The sequence below is a fragment of the Urocitellus parryii genome, chromosome 8 (assembly GCF_045843805.1).
Source record: "Urocitellus parryii isolate mUroPar1 chromosome 8, mUroPar1.hap1, whole genome shotgun sequence".
In the NCBI taxonomy this organism is placed as follows: Eukaryota; Metazoa; Chordata; class Mammalia; order Rodentia; family Sciuridae; genus Urocitellus; species Urocitellus parryii.
This window is the reverse complement of record NC_135538.1, coordinates 59652377-59678897: the sequence shown is the minus strand read 5'-3', so window position 1 is coordinate 59678897 and position 26521 is coordinate 59652377. Positions and strand designations below refer to the sequence as shown.

General features: G+C 34.7%; 1 protein-coding gene across 3 annotated transcripts in view; it reads left to right on the top strand.

The window, feature by feature from the left end:
* The window catches only part of Grik2 (glutamate ionotropic receptor kainate type subunit 2), a 634369-nt gene that overhangs the window by 211493 nt on the left and 396355 nt on the right, over positions 1-26521 (top strand). The window lies entirely within an intron of this gene.

Here is a 26521-nt window from a genome sequence, read left to right as displayed (position 1 = left end):
TGGAAGTGCCTTAATAAATATTTAAGGAATGAAGACATGAAGATCTTATTATATCAGTTGTTTAGACAAGGAAATGCCAATGAGTTAAGTAATCTTCCAAAGTCAAATTCAATTAGATAGATTTTTAAATACTTGCCATTGAATAAATAGATTTAATAATAATTTTCTGGTGGAGATAATTGCTTCTATAACTTTCAAAAATCATATAAGCAAGCTAGACTGAGATGTGTTTGTATTCAATTTCTATTATATGTTAGTTTTGCAGTGCTGGGACCAATATATCTAACAAGAACACCTTAAAGGAAGAAAAGGTTATTTTAGCTCATGTTTTTTAAGGTTCAGTCTATAATGGACTGACTCCATAGCTCAGGGACCCAGATGAGGCAGAAACATCATGGCAGGAGGGTGTATAGGAAGAAAACTACTCAATTCATGATATCCAGGAAGCAGAGAAAGAGAGGGGGGCAAGGGAGCACACCAGTAGTCAGTAACAAAATGTAAGTATCAAAGGCATGCTCCCAGTGACCTTCCAGCCATATCCTATCTACCTATAGTTAGTAGTCCTGGAAAATTATTAATCCATCAAATGGATTAATCCTCTGATTAGGTTATAGTTCTCACAACCTAATGATATCACTTAGGAAAATTATTTCATTGTCTCACATATGATTCCAGGGATACCTCATATCTAAATCATAAAACTACAATTAAACATGTATGTATTTGAACAGTCATTCATCAAATTTCTTCTGTGTGACAGGAGCTACCTTAGAGGGAACAAGAACATGGAGAAAACTTTTGTCTTCATGAGATTAGAGTTAAGTGAGTGATAGAGAGTGACAAGTGATAACAGCATGATTATAGCATAGTAAGTGCAGAGGAGTCAAGTAAACAATATTGTGGCAGCTCAAGAGAGGAAGGGCTAGCCAGGTATAGTGGCACACATCTGTAATCTCAGTGGTTCAGGAGACTGAGGCAGGAGAAGCATGAGTTCAAGGCCAGCCTCAGTAACTTGGCAAGGCTCTAAGCAACTTGGTGAGACTCTCCCTCAAAATCATTTTTAGAAAGGAAGGGGTAAGGATGTAGCACAGTGGTCAAGCACTCCTGGGTTCAAACTCTGGTACCAAACAACAACAACAACAACAACAGCAACAACAACAACAACAACAAAACGAAGGGCTTAGAGCTACCTGGAAAGGACAGAAGAGAATTTTGGAGAACATGACCTTATGAAATTACTATGGCATATGAGTAGAAATGATTCAACTGGAGAAGAAGGAAGCAGATGGAAACGGCCTGTTCAACTGTGAGGATGTCTGAGGGGGACAGTTTGTTACTACATTGCAAGCACTCTGTAATGATGGAATCAGAAACAAGGAAGGTGGGATATAATGAGGGATAGTTTACAAAAGGATAGCAGAGGAGAGATCATCCAGAGTTTGTGACTTTCTAGTCTCCCTTTTCTGGCTCCATTCTCCTACCCTGGATTCAACATGGCTATAGAAATAGCAGTGGTGTTTGTTGATGTGACCCTGCTTTCCAAACCATGATCGAGTGCCTCAAAGGTGGACAGGGACCCATCCATTATTTTCCAGAAACTCAGAAGAGACATAGAGACATCTACCAGTATGCAGTAGTGTGGTTACCATGCTTTCTTGGTGTCATAACATTCTAGATTAAAATCCTGGTAGTGTTGTGTAATTCTCATCAAGTTATTTGACTGCTCACAGTCTGAGTTGAGGCATTTCAAAGCTGAGGACAATATGCTCTTCACAGGATTGTTGACACAATTCATGGAATATATAAAATGTTTCACAGAACACACATAGTAGAAGCTTAAAACTAGCAGAAATACAAATGCCATATCTTATGTGCCATCTATTCTTTACTATAATCCATGAAAAAGTCATTGTTATTAACCCACCCTTTTCATATAAGAAAATTTAGATGCCGTGATTTGGCCAAGGATGTATAATAGGAACATGGGATTCTGGGTTTTACTCCTATCTGATCAACTTCATAAAGTCTTCTTAAATACTGATTAGTGGCACATTTACCTAAAAAGGAAAAAGCAAGAAAAGGGACTTGGAAGAGGACATGTTAACTCAGGTTCTTAACACATTAAATTTGAAATATGTTTCAAATATTTACCGGTAACCTTTTTAGCAAGTTTACTAATTTGGGTAAAGTATATTTATACCTGTGTTTTAGACACATCTGTGTGTGCTTTTGGGATTGATTTAATAAAATGAAAAGTCCACTAATAGCAAATAATGAATTATACTTTATCTTGAATCTACATTTAAGTAGGATAAAATAAAAGAATTCAATAGAGAAGTTAATTTGAAAATACATATTCCTGGAAGACACTAATTTTGAATAAAGTAATATTTTGGGGGGTATTGTAAAACATAGAGCCAAATAATTTCAGTTTTATTTTAGGGAGTGGGGTAATTTGAATCTAAGATGATTATATGTTGTACATTTTAAGTACAAAGCTTCAAGTGCCATATTCTCTAATTCCAAGTGCAAATACAATTAGCAATTACAACTTGAACCTAATTATTTGGATATAGTTGATTACATAGCTCAGTGTACTAGTATTTCTTCAAAGTTAGTTATAGTTCCTGGTGTCTTTGCTCCTGTTTAAACAGACCTAACATTTTTTAGAGTATTATTTATTAGGTTCTGGTTATATGATATTTAACATCTTTAAATGTATTCATAAAATTAATTCTTTCTCTAAGTTTTTCAATCTTTAAAATATATACCAAAATTAAAAGGAAAAAATAAATTTCTAATTCATAGTATTTCTATAACCCGTATTTCTGCAGGAGTGAAATAAATCTACATCTTGATTGAAAGAAACATAATGAGTTTTTTTTAAGCCAAACCTCATTCATCAGTAATATCTGCCTGTTTTTCATGATAAAAAGATTATATAAAATGGGAATAATTCCCATGTGGGTATTCAGACACTTACAGTTCTCTTAAATTTAGATTTTCCTGATTTTAATATATTGGCATGAGCATCTTCTTGGGTGCTTCCTTCCCAGCCTTTCTTATTCTTGTCCACTGCCTGTCCAGGCAACACAGAGGGAAGGAAAGTATTCAGATGATTTCTCTGAAGTGACTTACAGTATTGACTGCTCTCCTCTTTGAGAAAGAGTAAAATTCTCCAGCTTTGCACTCTGTGCCATCATTCTCTCCTTGTCATCTCATTTTCAGCCATTTATTCCCATCTTCATACTCTTAACTCATTCTGTTTTCTTGTTCAAGGGTTTATTCCAAGACTTCTTGTTTTCTTATCTGTTTATCTTATTCTCCATATCACTTTTCATCTGACTCTTGCCTCCTTCTGCCTATATGCTATCGGCTCAATAATCTACATCTTCAGCTCTTTCCAGATCTCCCTGTTCATAGATCCAGCCACCCCTCAATCATCTTGATGTGAACATCTCAGACTCACCTGACTCAACATGACAAAAACCTAACACATTATCTTTACGTGCAAACTTGCTTTGCTTTTTCTGTTGAATTTCCCTCTTTATCAGGTTGTCGTAACCTGATTGCTGGTGGTCATTCAAGGTCTCTGTCTCTCATCTCCCATTTTCAGTTGATCAGTAATTGTTCTCAGTTTTTCCCGACATTTCTCAAATTTATTCTTCTCCGCCATCCCCACTGCCTGTCTCAGTTAACATCCTATCCTTTAGGCTAGAATCATGTCTTGCATTCTGCCCTATTTGAGCTAATGTATCTGGCACAACAAAATGGTCTTTTTAAAAATGAGTCTGATGATGCAATTTCTGGACTTAAAGCTATTCAATTGTTCCTCATTTCTTGGAAGGATGAGCTCTGATCTCAGCATGATATGCCTGTCCTTCATCATTGGGCTTCTTAAGCCTCAGATTTTACTTTCCTGGTATTTCTTGTCTCTGCCCTTGTACTATGGTTCTTTTTGTACAATAGTAGCTATCCCTTACCAACCACTCTCTGCTGTGTCAATCTTTGCTATGCACAAAGGGTTCACTGTGCCTGGTATGCCCTTGCCATTTGATAGCCTAGTCAACACATTCAAAGTAGTCCTGTGAAGTCCCACCTTCCCTGACCCATGTGAGTTAATACCCTTTGCTTGGTATGGTACAGAGTTACTTTGGTTGATAAAACAGTTCTTCATAATTTCTGTAGTGAATATTTTGTTTTCAATTTATTTGTTTCTCTCTCTGCTTCTTAATCATCATGTGAGCTAATTCCTTCTGCCATACTCTTCTGCCACATTCTTCTGCCATGATGTTCTGCTTCACCTTGAGCCCTGAGGAATGGAGCCTGATGTCTATGGACTGAGACCTCCCAAACCATGAGCCCCTGAATAACCTTTTCCTCCTCTACAATTGTTTTGGTCAGGTCTTTTAGTTACAGCAGTGGAAAGCTGACTAAAACGTACATAGTAGTTTGGTTTGTTCTGACATTCATACGTGCATGGAAATCGATTTCAGTTCATGATCCCCCATCTTTTTCCTCTCTCTTTTCCCACCTGTTCTTCTCCTCTCCAATTCTCCTTTCTCTAATAGATTTCCTTTCACTCCTCTATTAATTTATATTTGATTGGTTCTTTATATTATCCTATTCTTTTTAACTCTTTTCCTTTTACTCTAGCTTCCACATATGAGAGAAAACATTTGACCTTTGAGTTTCTGAGTTTGTCATCTTTCACGTAGCATGATATTCTCCATTTCCATCTCTTTACCAGCAAATGTCATAATTTTATTATTTTAAATATCTGAGTAGAACTCTGTTGTATATATATAGCACAATTTCTTAAACTATTCATCTATAGATGGACATCTGGGTTGATTCCATAATTTAGCTATTGTGAATTATGCTTTATAAACATTGATGTGGTTGTGTCTCTGTAATATACTGATTTTTGATCTTTTGGGAAAACACTTAGGGGGTGTGTGGATAACTGGGTCATGTGGTGATTTAATCTCTAGATTTTTGAGGAATCTCCAAACTGCTTTCCAAAGTGTTCGTACTAGTCTGTAGTCAGAATGGCAGTGACCAAGAACACAAACAATAATGAATGCTGGCAAGGTTGTGGAGAGAAAGGAACAGTTATATGTTGTAGTAAATCTTATTTTCAGCATATTCACATAAACTATTTAGCAGCAGTGATGCTTTCTGGACATGGGAGCTCTAAATATATTATAAATAATTGATCCATTTCTTTATTTTTCATTTCTTTTCTTCTCAATCATCTTTATCTGTTTATTGGTTCTTTGTAGTTATACATGACAGTAGAATCCATTTTTACATAATTATACAATCATGCAATATATCTTGTTCTAATTCAGACCCCAGTACTTTTCCTTTTCCTTCCCTCTCTCACCCCGTGCTCCCTTCCCTCTATTGATCTTTCTGCCATTTATTCGTAATGATAACATGTTTACATATACGTTGTTTGATTTTTCTGAGAAATGTTTATTCAAATCATTAGCCTACTTTTAATAGGATTATTTGTTTTTTATTCTACTGAGTTGTGCAGGTGACACAGTGGTCCACTGGGATAGTATTTTAATAACTAAAAAAGGATCTTATGAAATGAATTTTAACATGAATGCATTAAATGCATACCAAATCTATCTTGTTATAATCAGAACCCTACCTGGTAAAAGCTAATAAAAACAAAAACCTAAAATGCACCAGTCCTTGGCCCCATATCATATGTTATTTTACCATCCAGTAATACTTGTGTTTTTATAAACCAGTCTTCCTTTTGAAAAACAATTAAATTTATTTAACATATACTTAAATTAGAATCCAAAGCAATAGTTCTTAAATTTAATTGGTACCAGAGAATGGGATTACCTGGGTTACTGTTGAAACTAGAGATTCTTAGGACAAGCCTATGATTCAGCAACTCTTGAAGTACACAGGGGCTTTATATTTGTAATAGGAACTAGCTAATTGTGGTAGCATTGCTATTGTTTACCAATATCTAGTTATCTCTATTTCTAGATCTCAGTGGGCAGCCATTCCCTAATCCTTATATGTAAGTGTGACCAGGTAGATCGCCCCAGTTGGTGAAATGAAATCAGTGTTATTGCTCACTTCCAGGTGGAAGCATTTAGTTGCTGGGATCTTACTGACTCATTTCTGTAGTTCATTCATCCTTGGGCATGGTAGTTATGCTACACATTCGAAGCATCCTAAAATGTTGAGACAAAATATTGAATATTTCTGTCCTGGAGAAATGTCTAGAGCTATAACAGACCTTTGTTCTTTCAGACTTTGATGGGGTGGGATGGGGTGGTTTTTACTTATAGCTTAAACTAGTCTATTGGTTTTTGGACTTCATTGTCTCTGGTTTAGTAGGGAGTGACCTGGTAATTTTTTTCCAATTAGTTCCTAAGTGATAATGGTGCTACTAGTGTAGCAACCATTTTTACAACACTGAGCTATCCAATCTTGGCTGATATAAATTTTTTTTTCATATTTTGAAAAATAATTGATATTAGATCAAACCTGTCACAATAATAAACAAAGCCATCATTTGCAAAATGAATTTAAAATTTTCAAGCAAACAAGTTATTTCAGTGATTTAACACTGACACAATTATTAATCGTTTTTAAAAACACTTATTTCAGTTATCTTTTATACTAAGTAATTTTAACTCCACTTAATATTAGTGTGCTGAGAGTGTTTTAAACAGTTTTGCATGAGCTTTAATATGGAAGAACATTCCAATGTAAGCACAACAAAAATTGCCAACTATAGACATGAAATATTTAGAATACTCTTAGACTGATTTAATGTTTTATATTTCATAAAAATTTACAAATAGTTTTACTTTTAAAGAATTTTGCAAGTACTATTTGTGTGGGTAATGAGTTTGATTTGTTAATTAAGCATTTTAACAAATCTCCCATTCCATTTCACAATGAACTTTTCATCCAATTGAAATAATTGGGTTGGCATTAAAAAAAGAAAATTAAGTCAGCCCTTGAAATCTTAATACAACTTGTTAATTACCCTATTAATTACACAATAAGAAATGACAAGCTATAATTCTCTTTCCTAAAATATGACTGAAGGTCAGAGAGCTATCTTACTGGCATACTGAGAGAACAAAAATTACAAATGATGCAATTAAAAAAAAAATAACCATCAGATGCTCAGCCAAGGGGCTGGATCACTGTTTTAAACGTAGTCTTTAAATGTAGCTTTATAAAGCTCTTCTTAAAGAAAGTAGTGCTTGCTATATATTAAGAAATAATGTTGTGAAGATATTTGTGATAGTTATGTATTAAAAGAAGATACATAGTAAGGGGTTTCAAACACTGCCCAAGCCTTAGCTTTTATACTACTGAAAAAGCACCTTCAGCCTACAGCAAAAATTAAAGAATATTCGCACAGGCTATTGGCAAAGCAGAAATTCAGAGACTGGTTTTCTCCTCCACTGAACAATAATTCTTGAAAATCTCTCTTTCTCTCCCCCCCACCACACACTTTCTCTGTGAAAGAGTAAATATAAATCATTTTACACACACAGTGGTCTATTGTGGAATTGTTTATATATTAGTGTATGCATTTTCCTCAGTAACATTTAAATGGGCTTCACAAGACTTCATAAGACTGACAAAATTATTTGTAATCATGTTAGTCATTAGTTTTGAGAGAGCTAGACTAAATCATTTGTGCAAAATATAGTTGTATTTGTCTTCAAATCTGTATAGCAACACCATTATGTCATACTTGGATTTTTAAAAAATTTGTAACAGTGAAACATAATTTACCATCTTAAACCTACTTACATTTAAATTTCAGTGGCATGGTGTTAAGTATATTCACATCATTGTGCAACAAATCTCCAGAACTTTCTCATCTTGAAAAGCTAAAACCCATTTTAAACAAGTCCCCTTTATTCTCTCTTCCCTATCCCTCCAAACCACTATTCAGTATACTTTATGTTTCTATGAATTTTAATCATATAGTGTTTGTCATTTTGTGATTGGCCCATTTCATCTAAAATAATATCCTCAAAGTTTATTCATTTTGTAACTTGTGTCAGAATTCCCTGACTTTTAAAACTAACCACAATTCCATTCTGTTTGTCACATATTATTTATCCATTCATCCATCTATGAACAATTGGATTTCTTTTACCTTCGGCTATTGTGAATAATGTTGCCAGGAACATAGGTATTCAAATACCTCTTTGAGACCCTGTTCTCAATTCTTTTTGGATATTTCCTAGAAGTGTGATTTTTAGATCATATTGTTTAATATTTCGTGAAACTATCATACTCTTTTACACTGTGGATATGCATTTTACATTCCCACCAAGAGTGCAAAGTTTTAATTTATCCACACTCTAGCTAGCATGTGTTATTTTATTTAATAATAGCCATCCTGATAGGTATAAGGTGATATCTCCTTGTGGTTTTGACTTACATTTTCCTAATGTTGAATTATGTTCAACATCTTTCCATATACTTGTTGGATAATTATATATTATCTTTGGAGAAATTCCAAATTTTGTGGTGAAGTGTATATCCTTTTTCTTTGACTTGATTTTTGATCATATCCAACAAATTATTGCCAAACCAATGTCAGAAAGATTTTCCTCTGTTTTCTTTTGAGAGTGTTACAATTTGACATCTTAACATTGATATCTTTTCTCTCTTTTGAGTAAATTTGACATATGGTTAAAAGTAGGAGGGCATCTTCATTCTTTTGTAGATATCCAGCTTTCACAACACTATTTGTTGAAAAACTATCCCTTTCACATTTAAAAGTCTTGGCTGGCACACTTTTTGAAAATCATCTGACCATATATGTGAGAGTTTCTTTTTTCCTCTGGATCTCTCTCTCTCTCTCTCTCTCTCTCTCTCTCTCTCTCTCTCTCTCTCTCTCTCTCTTTCTCCATCAACTAAGTAACTTCCTTCCTTCCTTCCTTCCCTCCCTCCCTCCCTCCCTCCTTTTTTCTTTCTTTCATAATATGGATTTAACCCAGGGAACCTTACCACCAAACTACATCCGTAGCACTTTTTTTTTTTTTTTTAAATTTTGTGACAGGGTCTTGCTTAATGCTTCACTAAGTTGCAGAGGCTGGCCTCAAACTTGCTATCCTCCTGCCTCAACCTCCTGAATGACTGGGATTATAGCCATGTGCCACTATACCTGCTCATGATGGTTTATTTCTAAGCTCTTCATTCCATTCTCTTAGGCTATATGCTTGTCTTTATGCCAGTACATACTTATTCCAATATAATTTACTGTAGTTTTGGAATGAGTTTTGAAATAAAAAACTATGAGATTTCCAACTTATTTTTTTCATTTTCAAGATTGTTGTGGTTATTCAGTTTCTTGAGATTCCATATGAATGTCAAGATTGATTTTTCTATTTCTATTAAAAATATTGGTATTCTGATAGGATTTAATATATCTTTTAAATGTATATATTTTAAAACACTTAAAATTTATTAAGTTTTGTAGTTATTAGTATTTGTGTTAGCTTTTCATTGCTGTGACAAACATTTCTGAGAACAACAACTCAAAGAAGAAAAAATTAATTTTGGGCTCACAGTTCCAGAGATTTGTCCATGGTTGGCTCAGTCTATGATCCCGGGCCCAGGGTAAGGCAGAACAGCATAGTGGAAGGGCATGGTGGAGAAGAGCTGCTCCATTCATGGCTGCCAAGAAGCAGAGAGAAAGGACAAGAGTGGCTGCAGGAAAGATGGACTCTTCCAAGGCATGCCCCCAGTTACCCACTTCTAGTCACATGTATATTGCCTAAGTTATCACTTAGTCCATTCAAAATAGGATGGACTGATTAAGGTACAGCTCTCACAATCCAGTCATTTCAACTCAAAACATTCCTGCATTAATACAGGAGCTTTTGAGGGTTATTTCACATACAACGCCTAACAGTATCATTTGGAAAATATGGCTTGCTTTATTCTCAGACACAGCAGAATTATATTTACTCACTTTCTTTGAAGCTTAGCAATTTCATGTGATTTTCTTTGGTTAATGAAAAATGAGCAAAAGTACTAAATCACTTCTTTGGGATGCTTTAAAAGCTAAAGATCAATTTGTCACATTTTCTTCTCCATGCCATGATGATGATGATAATGATCAGGTTGAGGTCCTGGAATAACTATAATGTGCAGAACTATTGTACCACTTCATATTGATAGAGAAATACCTTTGCATGTTGTTTAGTCCCTGAGATTTGGCACTCCTTTTATGGGATGATAATCTTTTCTGACTAATATATATAATAAGACGAAATATTTACAGAAAGTCTTAACAATAAAAAAGGAAAAAAAACCTTAAAGTCAATATATTATTACTTAAAAGAGTTATTAAATATTTTGATAGTTTCCTATTTTACCTCTTAAACCATGTTTATTGCTATATAGAAGATTAATTCATCATGTCAATTGTTAGTTGAGTTGTGGCAGATGTTCACTCTGCTGAAGATATGTGCTATTGCTCTCTTTCTGTCTCTCAAGAGATTAGCTTTACTCAAGTAGCCGTTGTGTGATGACCCAGCTTGAAATCATAAGACCATAGATTTAGGTATCCAAATTTGTCAATTGGCTATCATAAATTTCTTCCTTATGTGGGAAAACATGCAACAGAATTGTTTTGAATTTACATGATACAAGGTATTTAAAATAATGACACCTTGTAAATGCTAAAGGGGCTATTTTGAATTTCAAAAGATTTCCTTATTGAAATTTAAAAGAATTTGATAGCTTTAAGATATAAAAGCATAGAAAAAAGTAACCATAATAAAGGATCATGGGGAAAATTTAATCAGTGATGAAAATATTTTTTATCTTGACTGTGGTGATTTTATCAGTCAAACCTTATTAAATTGTACCCTGTAAATATGTGCTGTTTAGTTTATTTCAGTTTTACCAGAATAAAATTGAAAACAAACAGGAAAAGTAAGAGTAACGTATCAAATTATTTTAACTTACAACCACAACATTTCTGTAAAAAAAATTCCCTCTACATTTCAGTATTTGCAAATGACATCACTGTGAAAATTTGAAAATGACTTAAAAGTCTTTATTGGTAGAATATATTATTTTTTCTGCTTGATAGAAAACCTAAAACTGCTACAATTCTATCTTGTCAGAAGATCAAAAAATTTTAAGATCAACTTGAAATTTTCAACCTTCAATCAGAAGTAGATTGAAAGGAGAGAAGAACAGAAACATTTGGAGAAAAAATTATTCTAATATTAAAATGAAGAGGAGGGATAGAAAAGAGAGATAGTGTAAAAGAGATAAACATCAATAATGATCCTCATCACAACAGCTATTGAAAAATCACTGCATGCAAGTTATAAGCTAAGCATTTAACATGCATTTTTTGTTTTTCTCTTTTCATCACAACTCTGGTATATTGTCCCTATAAATACAAATATGAAGTCTGAGTTTTCATGACATTATGAATCTTTTCTAAGAGCAAGTTCTAGTAAGTGTCAGAACCAGGAATTGAACCCCAAATGTTGAATCCACTGCTCATATTCTCCACTATAACCCTATCTAATAACAAACACAAATAAGAAAAAAATATTATCACATAATAACAAAGAGAAACAAACTTTGATACGTATAGGCAGATGAACAGTGAATTAGCAGCATTTGCCTAGCCCTTGGTTCAGGTTCCAGGGTCTCCACACACATCTCTGCAAGACAGAGCTTTGACAGAGCTTTGATGATTGACTCATGGTATAGGAATGCTAAGGCATTTGGAAAGCATTGAAAAACTTTATGTGTTCTCTGCAACTTTTGCATTGCACACATTTTTGAGAATCTAAAGTTTTCTCCAAGGCTATAACAAGTGCACTATAAGCCAAGTTTTGTTTTATGAGATATTAGAAAATACAGCCCAGCAAACAAAAATAGGAGATAAGCAGAGATCAGTAAATGGTATACAGTATCTCTGGTTTTACAGAGGAAAAAGATTATATCTGAAGCAGCCTACTTTCACCATAAAAAGCATACATAATTCCCTTTATACAACTATTCAATATAACTATTCAGTTCTTTCTTTTCTTTTCTCTTTCTTTCTTTTTTTTTTTTTTTTTTTTTTTTTGCAAAGGATGAATAATCTCTACCATTTAAAGGACACAATTACAAATAAAGGACACAATTTTGTTCTTTTGGTAGTACTGGGGATTGAATCCCACAGTGTTTACCACTGAGCCATATCCCCAGCCTTTCTCATCTTTTGTTTTGAGACAGAGTATCACTAAATTGACCAGGCTGACTTTAACTTGTGATATTCTTGCCTCAGTCTCCTCAATTGCTGGGATTATAGGCTTGTGCCAATGCACCCAACTTAAAGATATGTTTGAGATTTAAATTAGATCAATCATATAAATTATTCATCCAGATTCTCCCAGGTTTAGTTCTTTCTTCTCTTAAAGGATCAGAAACCACAAATTATGATCCCTAAAACCTAATGATTATAAAAAAATATTTTTCACTTAGTTATGTTTTCTCTTGGAAATAAACATGAAAGTTGCCTTTGAAACTATTTTCTTTTTTAGTTTTTTAAAGATTCAAGCCAAAATGCCATGCCATTCACTATTTTTAATGAAAAAAACAGATGTATGTATATTATAGATAAAGCTTAGGTTCCAAGCTATAAAGATTGTTTATTAACCTGTGATTTTTAAGTATTTATTGTGAAACAATAATAATTCTATTTAAAAAGTATATTTCTATTTTTAGATGAGTTTAGAAGAAACACAGTTTTGTGAATAATTGTTAAAGCCATATGTTTTCTATAAGCACCTTTATACTACTTTACTCCTCTTTTCTCTCAAAGAAGGAATTTGGGGTCCTGGGATACAAACAAGTCAGCAAATAATTGGTATAATTATAGTTCTAGAAACTCCTAAGTGTTTTATTTATTTATTTTATCTTATTTAATCTTTGCAGGAAGTAGAGAGATATTTCAGAGAGCATAGAACAAGTGAATATGTTCTATAACTTGTCCAAGATCACAGTACGTGGCATCCATGTGATGCTCAGTCTAAGGTCTGTGCTTTAGCTATTCTACCACTTTGCCTCTGGACCATAATAGGCTGGAGCTATGTTCAAAATTTTAAATGACCATTTATCTTATAGGCAATGTACAATAGTGAGAACACCATAGAGGTATCTACTACCTGATAACCAGCCTGACTCTCATGGCTAGTCCCAGTCCATCTATATACAGGGACAAGTTTCATTCAAGTTGTTTCCCCTGGTATCTTATGAATTATTAAAAATGATTCTTTTTTTTATTTTGTCCATATGCCCTCCCCATAATGTGCTTAGAGATGTAAGGTTCATAGCAAATAAGAAACTGAATTTACAAAATGTTCAATGCATGACCAGAGTTACTGTATTTCAGGACAATATTAAGGAATTTAGACCCAATATCACAAGAATAAAGGGAGAAATTCCAGAGTATGAACCCTGAGTCATTAAGTTAGTCATTTTTTTTTTTCTGTCACTGTTTTCAAAATACCTAAGAACAACAACTTAGAGGAGAAAAAATGTGTATTTTAGCTTACAGTTTCAGAGATTACAATCCATGGGCAGCTGACTCCATGCTCTGGGCCCAAGGTCAGCTAGAAAGCAAAGAGAGATAAAGATAGATATACAGATAGAGATGTAGAGATAGAGAGAGAAGGAAGCTGGGGACAAGATTTACAATCCAAAGGCATGTTCCTGTGACCTACTTCCTTGTAGCCACACCCTACCTACCTAAAGTTACAATCCAGTTCAGTATTCCTTTCAAATTATTAATCTAGCGAATGAATTAATTCACCCATTATTTCACAGCTCTCACAACCTAATTATTTCAACTCTGAGCATTCCTGCATTGTCCAACAAAAGTTTTTTTTTTTCGCAAGGGGGTGGGCACTTCATGTCCAAACCATAATAGTAGCTCAGGAAGGGAAGAAAGGGAGGTTATTTGGTATATGAAGAGTGTGTAGAAGGGTGCAAGAGGGAAGCCAGGTGGGTCTTCAGTTCCTGTTCAGAGCAGAGGCCATGTATTTAGGCTGCAGGCCAGAGCAGTAAAGGCCCAAAGAGCCCCTTTATAACTAACCTGAAGTCTTTCAAGAATGCCTTGTGCAGTTAAAACTGATTCAGTGCTCTGTACCAGCTCTTTGAAACAGGGCTTCCTGGAAGAGCCTGACAAATTAATGTTTCTCTTGATGAAAGCAACCTAAAAGTAGGTTGCACCCATTTGTAGAATGAATTCAGGTACTTGAATTCACCATCCAGAGTAGATAACGTTTTTCAGACCACAACTGAAGAGCAAAGGTTGACAATACTAATAACCCCAAGAGGGAAACATATTAGAAAGCAATTAGTGTATTTGTCAGTCTAAATGCCCAGATACATATCTTCTGCTGTTTGTTTAGAGGGAGAGGGAAACATACAGTCTGCCTGGTTCCTGGAGCAGCAAGAGGTCACCAATGAGGGAAAAGACAAAGCCGGGGAATATTGGTGCAAACATAAAATTTATCCTCTTCCTTTTCAGTTTAGCCCCAAATTGCCCCTGTCAAAAAATACTCAGAGGACAGAGAGAAGCTAAACCAAAAGTCCTTTCATCTCAATCAGCTGTGCTTAGGAAGAGTTGATGGCGGGGGGTTGGGGGGATATTAGATGAAAATCAGCCCATACCCCAAGATACAGTCACAGTCAGCAAGCCCCAGGTCTCTTTGAGGAGGCTCCAGCCTTCCCCTCACAGCGCCTGCTGCCCCTCTTTGTTCCATTAGAAATAATCACTCCTAAGTGGCCCATCATCAGTGCCAGCATGATTTTTTTTTTCAATTTGCTAAAAGCTTTTCCCTTGGCCCATTTTTATTTTCTCTTTTGTTTCTAAGTAACTATTTTAATTCCCTTTCCCCTTTATTTTGCAGTTAACTGACTTGAAAAAATCTTATATTTAATGGGGCTTACAGACTTGTTTCATCTATCCTTCTGTGCTCCCCTCCCCGGTCCCTAGTAACATTGCATATGCATTAACCAACAGATCTATTAATGGAGTATTGTTCTGCCCTTTTGCAGATAAAGAATAAAGAGAACTCCAGTTGGAATATTTTCTCTTTCTCTCTCTCTCTCTCTGTCTATATATATATATATATATATATATATATATATATATATATACACACACACACACACACACACACACACACATACACACACACACACACACATTTCTTTTTGCAACAAATAGCTTCCTTTTAAATCCAGAAATGAAATGATGTTGAGGTCCTAAATTGCTCTCATCTAAAATGTTTTACTCCCATCTTCACTTTCCTAGATTATGATCAATTTTCCATCAGAATGAATTATTCAAATTGAGCTAGTCCTCTGAATCCTTAGGAAAAACAATGCCTTAGCACTTCAGGTCTATTGTACTCACTTATGATTTGTCATAATCTGCCTGGTACTCACAGATAGATTCTCTTTTTTTCTTCTGAAATATTATTTATTTTCTCAAATGGATTGCAAGCTTCTCGAGATTAAAGATTATGTGATTCATTCATTCATTCATTCATTCATTCAACAGATGTATTTGAACATATACCACTTGCTAGACACAATCAAATCACTTATGATATACCCAAGAGGTAATCAAATAAAAATTTCTACCTCCATGGGGTTTATATTCTAGTGGAGGGAGACAAAGAATAAAAGTCAGTAAGTTATGTAGTTTGTTAAAAGTTGTTAAGTGCAACAGAAAAAATAGAACAATACATGAGAATATGAAGTATAAGAGGAAAGGTCTATAATTTTAAATTGGGTGGTCAATGTAGATAAAAGAATAAGCCATGTGGATAATCAAATAGGAGCATCCAGGAAAAGGATGTACTCCAAAGCAGGTGCTAAACAAATGGAGTTCCCAGCAGCTTACTGGGAAGACTGTGATAGGAACAGAGAGTACAGCTTAGGATATATTCATTGGGGATCTTGATGACATCCTAGAGAAGATATGTTGGGGAAAGCAGTTGGATATAGGAGTCTAGAGATCCAGTAGTATCTGGGCTGGAATATTCATTTGGTATTAAAGTCATGAAACCGGGTGACATCCAGCACAGAAATGAGTTTAAAAAAAATGTCTGGAAGATATAAAGAAAAGATCTGTAAGGAAAGAAGAAAACCAAGAACATGAGTTACCCTGGAATTCAGGTGAAGAAATTATATCAAAGAAGCAGGAAATAATATTCTGATTGTTCAAGTGAAGTGAAGGCTGAAACCTGACCATAGTATTTAGCAACCTGTAAGGTCACTGATAATTTCAACAAGAGCAGTGTGAGCAGAGTGTTGGAGACACAGTCTGATTAGAATGAGGTTTAATGAGAATGTGAGGTTCAGTGGGTTGAATATTTGTATCCCAGAAACTTATTTATGGAAAATCTTGTCTCATTGTGATGTTGTTTAGATGTGGGTCCATTGAAATTTACTTAGGTCATGAGGGTGGTACCCATTATATAATAGAATCAGCATCCTTATGAAAATAGGCCAGGCAGTTATCTCATCCCCTTCAGCCTTGTGCAGTCTTCTCTTGGAACTGAGACCAATTAATTCTGATTTAACAACTAATTGAGTAGTATCCTAATGTTTAGCTTAATTCTTCCTGCTACCCTCTGACTCCTGCTTCTGTATTTCTATTAGAGCCTTTCCAGAAGTTGTATAGCTGGCCTAGGATCTCTAACCCATAACCCTAATTCCTTTTGTTACCCTACCCAATGTGTCAATATATCTCATTGCTGAGGTCTGGTTATGAATCTACCAGGACCCTGTGCAAGATGTCTGGTGTTGGTTTTGCCATTGTCTCAACCTCCTAAACAAGTATGCGTGCCTACCCCACTCTCCTGTTCACTTCTACTCTAAAATATTTCCGAGTTCTCACAATTTACCTTGCATGCTCTATTGCAATCTTGTCCTGTGTTGACAACTTTATACTTTTAGATTTTACAAGAAGTTGAAATGCAGATGACATAAGTATATATGGGTATTAAATGTCTTGGTCTTATTAACTTTGACCTTTGAATACTATGATAACTATAGCTAATGAACTTTGAATGACAACTCAATGATTTTCACTCTTATTTATTGATTTCCATTGGCTAATAAAATGTTAACAATTTTCTGAATACCTCTGATTTTTAGGTACTCATTTAATGCTAACTAGCTGGCATATCAAAGAGTTCCACATCGAATAACAAGGAATTGCTGAATATCAGTTATGATAGAGGCTATGTAGTTCATTTATTGTTTGAAAAGACTTTAGGAGATTCAGACCCCTCTCATTTATTAAAACTGAAAAACTAAGTTAGTGTATTTATTGGAAAATGCTGCACACTTGAAAAGTGATATAAATTGTAAATGACAATCAGAAAAGTTAAAGAAAAATATTCAAGACAATAAAAATGAGAGAAAATATAAAGTTTTAAAATCTAAGAATATTTTGAAACAGATATTTTAAAATAAGTAGGTTTATGCTTAAAATATAAGATTAGGTTTCACATTTGTATAACAAACAGTGAATTTAATAGTTATTCTGCCCAAACCCATAGGTGGATAAAAGTCAACCTGCAGATCAATTTAATTGCCATTGTCATTGTTGTGGACTAAAAAGTATTTTGGAAACAACTAAAAATTAAATTACCCTCTGAGAATTCAAACTGTGAAGTCAACACATAATGAATTGATAATGACAAGTTGCAAAGCTACCTTAAAAGACCTGGAATGCCTTACAGGTAAGCAATATTTGAGTATATCCTGCCTGAAGGCACCAGCATAATTCATACAATAAGTCCATCAGAAACAGAATAGGTCAGACATTTAATTTTCTTAAAAACAGAGACAAGACTTGTCCAAATATTGTTAATGGGAAATAGATTCTTAGCTTTTACTCCCAAAAGGATCCGTCAGGTTCTATGGTGGATATAAAATTGCCTAGGAAATTTAGAGAAAAACGTTTAGGGTTTAAATCTGGTTTTCTACTTAACAGCCATGGAAATAATATCTGAGAAAATAATATCTGAGATTCAGTGTCTTCATCTCATCTCTGAAAATTGGGGATGACAATATTACTTCTTTATGGAATTTTTGTAGATATAATATAAACCCTCAATAAATCTTATTTGTGTTATAGTCATTGGACCAATTTCATTTGTTGTGATTCCATACAAAGTATCAAGCAACCTTCTGATCATGATATGATTTCTTGTATAGCTTGAGAATTCACTGGCCATGTAGCTCAAGAATCACCATGCCTGTAACCACGGCATTTCTCATTATAAATGCATAGATTTATAGTATTATAGATGAGTCTCACGATTTTCATCAATGTGAGTCCATTTGTTAGCAATGTGGCATGTTTCAGAGGAACCCAAAAAGTCAAGATTAATAACTTTTAAACAAATACTGCCAGTTAAGGAGGTAGGTAAATTATTTTGTGTAAGAAATTCTGTTTCCAAAGAAATGATAAGATAAACAAATAGATACATAGTAGGACATTAGTAAAAAATCTAGGATGAGGGGGAACATGGAAAGAACTCAAGATCATCTCTTTTGATTTAATATCTTGAATTATTTTATTATTTAATATCTTGAATTGTTTTATTATCCCCTAGTTTACTACACAGATACCTTTTCTTATAAATACCATTTAAGTAATCTTTTGACAGGAATATTTGTTCATATCATTCTCCTTAATTTCTTCAGTGATTCCACATAGGCAGGGAAGTATAGCTCACTTATAGAACATCCTAGCTTCCTTTTCTCAGAGATGGGGCCCAGACAGTAATGTTCATCCCTTAAGGTAAGCCTATGGCCCAGGCTGCAGTTCATTAGATGAAGAGACAACTGCACCAATTAGATTCTCTTCTAGGATTCTAGAAATGGGAGAAGCAGAGACTAGTTGTTTTCTGCCTGTTATTGGACCTATAATATGTAAACTCAGAAATTAAAAGATTGCTTTGTCTTCTATGAACTATAGAGCAGGGAAGACTGGTCTAATTAAAAGGGAAAGAATGAAGCAGACACACAAAAAAGAGCAGAAAAGAAAGACATCTCCCCAAGAACTGAATTCCTAGAGTTGAGTTTTTTGAAACCACCAGAATAGTTCTAATAAATTTTCCTTTTCTGAATAAGCAGGATTGTTTATAAAATACTTGTGGCTATGTAGTTCCTTCCTTTAGCACATTCAATCTATCAGGGTGCCTTTCTCCTGTGATTTTCACTTTCAACTGAGCCAGCCTCCTCTCCTACCATCTCACAGCTTACCTTTGAATCTCCAGCTGTATCAACCAAACAACTCACATGAATTTTTGAGCTTCCTATACTGTCCTGTCACGGTGCTTTGTAATACTGTTTCCTCTTTCTCTAATACTACCCATTCTGACCTTCCTACTAAATGTCTGTCCATCCTTAGGAATTCTATCCCAGCCACTTCTATTGCACTTTAGAAGTGGCCATATTATTGCACATGATTCATTATAGAAAAATGATTTGCCTGTCTCTTTCTCTAATGCCCTATAATCTCATGAGTGGCAAATAGCTACTCTTTTATATTTTTGCACTTTTGTCTGCATCTCAAATAAAATAACACAGTAATGGTGGCATGTGTTCTGACATAGTCACATCTTCCAACCATTCATAAAATAAGATATATAATATATATTATAAAGTATATATGTGATGTTATATATAATATGCATTTTTATAATATAATATGTATATAAATCACATACATAATACTCTTATATAAAATAATGGTATTTTTTTCTGGAGCAAAAAAGGTTAAAATAAAATCTGAGTTCCTAAAGGGTCATATTCTTCTTGCTTTCTCAACAGCACATAGAAGTTCTGATAATTATTGTTAGCCAGGGCACAACTACCTAAAGCTTCTTAAGCTGTTTTGTCAGTGTCAACTTTAAATCATATTTGATGTATTAAGTGGCAGGATAAAACCAATAACAGCAGCATCCTGGGACAGAGCCAAAATAAGAGCTGTGAAGGATCATTTGCTGCTCCATAACTGCACTGACCTGGACACAAGTGGGGATTAAGGGACAGCAGGCTACCTAATCAGCCACTGTCTGGAGAGCTACAGTCGGGTTCTCACAAGCTGAGAGGGCAGTAGGGATGACAGAAGGACAGGTAGCCATCGGAATTGAACAATGAGGTGTGCTGGTCCCACTGGAGTGGGTCAGTCACATGGCCAGGATAGCAAGTGATAAAGTGTGCTTGAGGAAGTATGACAAGTGCTGAGAAGGAAGAGGAGGAGTGTTCCTGGTTTACACACTTCCACATGTTCCCTTTGCCCTAAAAAGGGTCCCTGTTTGATGAACAATAACAAGTTTAAATAATTGTTGAATCAAAATGTTACCAAAATCTGATCACAAACCAGAGTACAGTCATGCTGTTCAGAGAGTTTCAGAACATTTCTGTGGTGCATGTTTGAGTTGTGTGCGTTTATGCACAACATTTATGTTTGTCTCTTCAGAGTCCCTTGAAGGATTCTTTGGTCACTTTTTTCCCTCTACCCACTGATGCCACAGCGATAGGCATCTAACTCCTAGTTCCACCAAATAATGTCTGTGGAGGGGGCGGACGCTATATGTGGTCCTTTTTGGGACTTTGACAGAACTTTTGTAGAAAAACTTTCTTTCCATGAGCATGAGATTCTATTGTTCATCTGTGTCATTAAGTAGGTAAAGTTAAGAGGTAATGAAGGTAACACAGAGAAAAAGAAAACTCAGTAACTAATTTAAACAATTCAGGGCTTCAACCTGGCAGGCCTTTATTTTTGGTTACAGGAGACAGCTGCTTTTTTTGCTTAGTGTAGTGTGAGTTGGGTCTGCACATCTTACCAAGAGAGTCCCAATGAATAAAACTGCCTGTTCATTAACCTATCCAGCTATTTACCTACTCTATCTCATTGCAACAGGCAAAAGCCTATGTGCAGCAGCTATATGATGAGTACAAAGAAAAAACAAGTGATAGTATGGCTCTAGCACTGGTCTTCTTAAGACAAAGCCACTTATCCTGCCAGTAGCGCCCCCAGTGAGAACAGCACTTGAATTAGTCACTAATGTGCTTATTTTTCCTGTGATTAAGACACAAGCAAATTTTAATGGCAAGAGGCAAGGTAAATGAATTGAAAATGCAACATTAATTTTGTTGGCTTCTCACAAATTGAAGCATTCTTAACAGAAAATTGGCCTCAGCACACACTAAAACTTAGACCCTGAAGCTTTAGAAGCCAAAGGAGTTTGACCTTGGCTTGGTCAAAAACACTATTTACTTTTTAATAATGCATAATGGCTTTTCTCGTATCAGTGAAAAAAGAAACATGGATCACACATTTTTGCATTGACTTGAGAAGTAACAGACTTGCAGCCCCTTCTTTCCTTAACACATCTCTGCTGGAATCTCAGGCATGTTCCATAGTTCAGTCCTGCTTAAGTAGGTGTCCCTCAGAGGTAGTGTGGAGCTCATCTTGTGTATTGGACCTAGCTAGACTCAGCACATGGTAGGAATTGAGCACATTCCATCCACTTCATTCCTATTAAGCCTGCTTCTCCTCCCATCCTGAACCCATAACTTCTGGTTAGAGCACAAGACTCAACCCAGTAAGACAGCATCCTATTCTCTGTACAATTTTCTTTGGATGGAGTGGATGTCTGGAGCCACAGTGACTCACTTGCCCCACTAGATCTAGAGTATTGTAAGCCACTATCATAAAGTACCTTTACTTTGGAAGTAACTCTGTGCTGTGTGTTGAGTCAAGTCTAAAGACTCCTTATTATAATGTCTACTCAGTATGGTTCTATTTAGCCAGTGTCACGGTATGCAGTCCCACGTGAAATCCTCTTCTGAATGTTCCTAACTTCTTTGTTTTTACCTTTCTCTCCCAAAATATCTAGACCACTACCTTCACTACAAACTTAAACTCCACAGGCCATGATTTACTCCTGGATTTGCAAATATACAAAGACCTTACTAGAGGCTTTTACAATAATATAGTAGCTTGGTTCCATATGTGAGAAATGATAAGAATTAGTCATTTTCTAAGAATGATTTGAAGGTCTATCTGGTAGGATTTATGAGAAAGCAGACAGAGTATGTGCTAGAAATAGAGTAATCAAAGATGATAGAAACAATTTTGACCCAAGTAACATGAAAGATAAAATTTGCCATTATTCTTGTTGGGGACAACCCAGGGAGGAGCAGCTTTGGGGTACAGAGGTAAAGAGCCAGTTTGGGTATACTATGTTTGTAAAGTAGAGATCCTGGAGTACCAAAGGACTACCCTCTCATCTGACACCAATCATAAAGTTTAGCAGCCTCTGAGATTACCCACGTTTCTGACACAAATTTCAATTTCAGGGGTCATAAAGATTACCTCAATTTTGATAACCCTAGAAAGGTTCAGAGTTCTTTGAAAACTGTTATACTCACTGTTACAATCTGTAACAGCAAAAGGACACAGAGTACAATCTGCTTAAGGCATAGGTACAAGGGCAGAGTCCAGGAGAAATCCACACTCAGAGCTATAAATTGTTCTGTCATTTAGCTATGGCTGAAGTAAGTGAAAGTAGAAAAAGAGTATTTTATTGGCTGAACAGTGCTAACTTCTCCAAGCAATAATGTGGGACAATATGCACAGAGTATTGCCAACCAGGAAAACCTACCTGAGCCATGGTATCCAAAGTTATTTTTGCAGCTTGGTCATGTAGGCATGACCCATTGGGCTTACAGTCTCCAGCACCTTCAGAGGTTAAGCTGATACTACTTGGCCCAAAGCTGTTACCACAAACTACATAGCCCAGGGTACCTAGTTAAGAAAGACAATCATACCAGACAAGGCATTCCAAAGACTTAGAGATGAACTACCAGGACCTAATAGCAAAAGCCACACCCCTCTTTAGTTAAGATTAATTCTGTACTATACAGATGTCAAATAGAAAAGTAAACTTAGAAATCTAGAGTTCAGGGAAATATTCTTGTCAGAGACAGACATTTGTAGTTGCAGAACGTGGCATGAATTTAAGGTCCTATATTCTAGGTTCTCTACTGAAGTTACATATCTCACCTCCATGAAGGATGGCTGATAAAAATTTGGAATCCGAATTTTTTTTCAATGCCAACATACCACTCCTATCAAAATCATTTTAATGCTCTCATTATAATAAAAATTATTTTAAACTTACATAGGTAAATCTATTTTCACAGCATTATTATATTGCAAAGTCCATGAATGGAGCACATACACTATTTAGTTTACTTTGAAAGATCTCTGTAGCCCAAATAAGACCTTTTAAGAAAAAGAATTCATTGAAATACCATAATTTGGCCTGCCAATGAATTATTATCTTTCCTTAGCCAAAACAGAAAGGCTGATGATGAAACATTGAATGCAGAGGAGTCATTTTTTTTCCTGTTGTTATTGCTTATTACACAATGCAAGAATTACGCAGACCACATTAACTAAAATGATAAATAGGTCTGGCGATTAAGCCAGGTGGTAATGCTCTAGTTTGTGTAGCTGTTGAAATGGATACCTGGGTATGGAAGGAAACATGGGACTCCCTTCCTGGGGCTAGGGGAGGTTGGGCCTGCTGAAGAGGTGTTGTGATTGATTTCTTTAGAAGAGAGTGCCAGCTGGAGTGTGCATAAATGGCTCCTTCTGGATTCTCCTTAAAAGCTAAATTGATGGCAACTTCTGAAAAGAGCAGCTCAGACCTCTATCCTTGTAGCATAAATATAAATCTTGATTTCTGCTACCACTGAAGTAAGAGAATGTAGGAAAAAGGTAAAATAATAATGGTAATGTACTCTCAGTGAAGGAATTAGAGAGATAGAATGTAACTCATCTACCAAAATAAGGAGATAATTGCAATGTGGTGCACTTCTTTGTTAGGAGAGATTTTAGGAACCCATCTGTGCAGATTGTTTCTTTTTTATTATCATTACATAAACTAATTACATTAGGGAAAGGGGGGCATTTTAATTAAAAGGCTGTTTTAAAGAGTTATAATTCTACTGTGTCATTAAGTAACCTAATCGAGTGCTGAATTTGTTAAACAGTATTTGTGAAAATGGTTTGCAAAATATTTGTAGTAACCACATTTTCAATAAATAGATTTTTCCCTTTTATTTTTCCATTTTGACGAGATGAATATAGGGCAGTAATATATGCCAACCATCTCCATTTTTGGGATACTTATTTTTTTAGAAGAAAACAAAAATATTTCATTTTACAAAGCATGCATATTTGTTTGTGTATGACAGCTTTTAATTAGGATAATCTCCTTAGAACATGATCAGTTGCAAAGGGAAAACGTTGGAGGAGGTGGAATGATGGATAGAGACCCACACAGCTAACATTGTGATCAAAAGACATTACTGCTGCATAAACTCATTTTTTAATAAAAACTTCATACACATTAATTATGCTACTTGGATGACATCACTGTCCCACATAAAACAGGTGGGAAAACTTTTATTCTTTGGATGTTTTGAATGTATTTTCCATTTTGTTACCCTTTTCCCATTCATCCAATGTATTCTAAATAATAGAATTCAGAGAGGGATTACTATCTAAATGTTAGGGAATGGAGAAAGCAAAGAATAAAGAACAGAAGTATGGAAAAGTGAGAAAAAATAACATGCAAAATAGAAATGAAGGCTTAGAGGAGACTAAGTACCTACTGAAGGGGTGGAAACAGAAATTTAAATATCACTATTTTAGTATTCAAACTGGTCTCTAGATTTCTTCTCTTTACTTGAAATACTGAAACATTCTTATTTGAAAATTGGATGTGAAAAGCATTACAGAAACCACTTTTGTATAAGAAATGCCATAGTCAAAGTATAAAGATAGAATAAATACTATTATTTTAATTACTATATTTATTGATGAAATAGTGTCTTCAACTTAGCAAAAATACACAAAATACATATTGAATTAATGAATGAAGACAATATTTCACCCAAATTCTCAAGTAGGACATGGCAGTTCCAACTAACAGCAATGATTTTTTTTTTTAAATGTTTTTGCTCTTCAATATCATTCCCTGGGGAAGCTGGCAAACTGAAATCTGTTCCATTAATGCCAGCAGGAGAGTATATGTGTGAAGAGACTAAGTAACCATTGTACCTGATGGCTCAATGAACTATCCACATGAGCTCTTAAGAAACTTGAAAATACTTGGCAGTATTTATACTTAGGATGAACTCTACAAATACTATTTCTGGATATCATCCTTAAGAAAATTTCTATTTTTGAGTTAGTTAAGCTTTTTTAATCCAAAACTGCTGGGCTAATCTGTAAGTATATCTCCTTTTCCTTTGGTAACAAATTAATCTCTTAAATTGTTCTCTTAAATTTTTATTCTATACTTTTTATCTAAATCAGTATCAAAATATCTTCCAAGAACCATTTGGTAGCCAGTAATTTTTTAAAAAATATGTTGTTCTTTGGCTCAAGCTGTAGAGTATACTAGCCTAGCATGTGTTGTCCTGGGTTCAATACCCAGCACTTGAAAAAAAATTCTTTCCCATGTTGACAAATGTAACTACAGTGATGAACTATCATTTCTCTCTAAGATAAGCAGATTCCTTTTTCAGTGTTTTATATATTAATGTTTTATTTATTAATGTTTTATCCTATTGTAAAAAAGAAATCAAATCCCTGTACAAAGCTCCATAGATTATAGTTTTTTAATTAGCTATACATGATGTAGAATGAATATTTTATAGATTTTGAACTGAAATTCAAACCCAATATTCTGGCTATGGTACACTTATTCCATCAAAATTACATTTGATACTTACACAATCTTGTGAGATCAGTAGGCAAGAGGTAGCTTTCTTTACTTTGCTAAGGTTGATATTTGTTCAGTCTACATTTACATGAATATTTTTTAGAATTATAGAAATTAACAGCAGGAAAAAAAAGTCTAATCCAAATTAGCAATTTTTCAGGAATTTTGGCTTTAGTGCCACTAAACAGTCTTAATTATTGTGGATATTCAAAATTATTTGTAATATGTGCTATATTTATTGATACTTATATTAGCAATACAACAAATATTAAAAATATTTGTTATTAGTTAAAAACACCCAGAATTAATTTTTATTCTCAAGATCTTATGTGGTCATTAAATACAAAGTAGATTCTTAGTCCTAATAAGGTATGTCCTTATTCATGTTTCCAAATAGGTTAAGTGACATGTTTATATACATATCCATATACATAAATGGGGGGATCCAGATTAGCTATTTTAAAATAACTTGTTTTATACTGTCATACTAATAATGATGATGGTACTGTCTTAGGGAAGGTAGTACTAGACAAGTAGAAATATACATATGTAATATTCTAAAAAGAAAGATAAACAAAAATGAAGAATAGAAGGAGAAAAGGAAATTGCTTAACTTTGTCCAAGTTATAATATAATTAAAA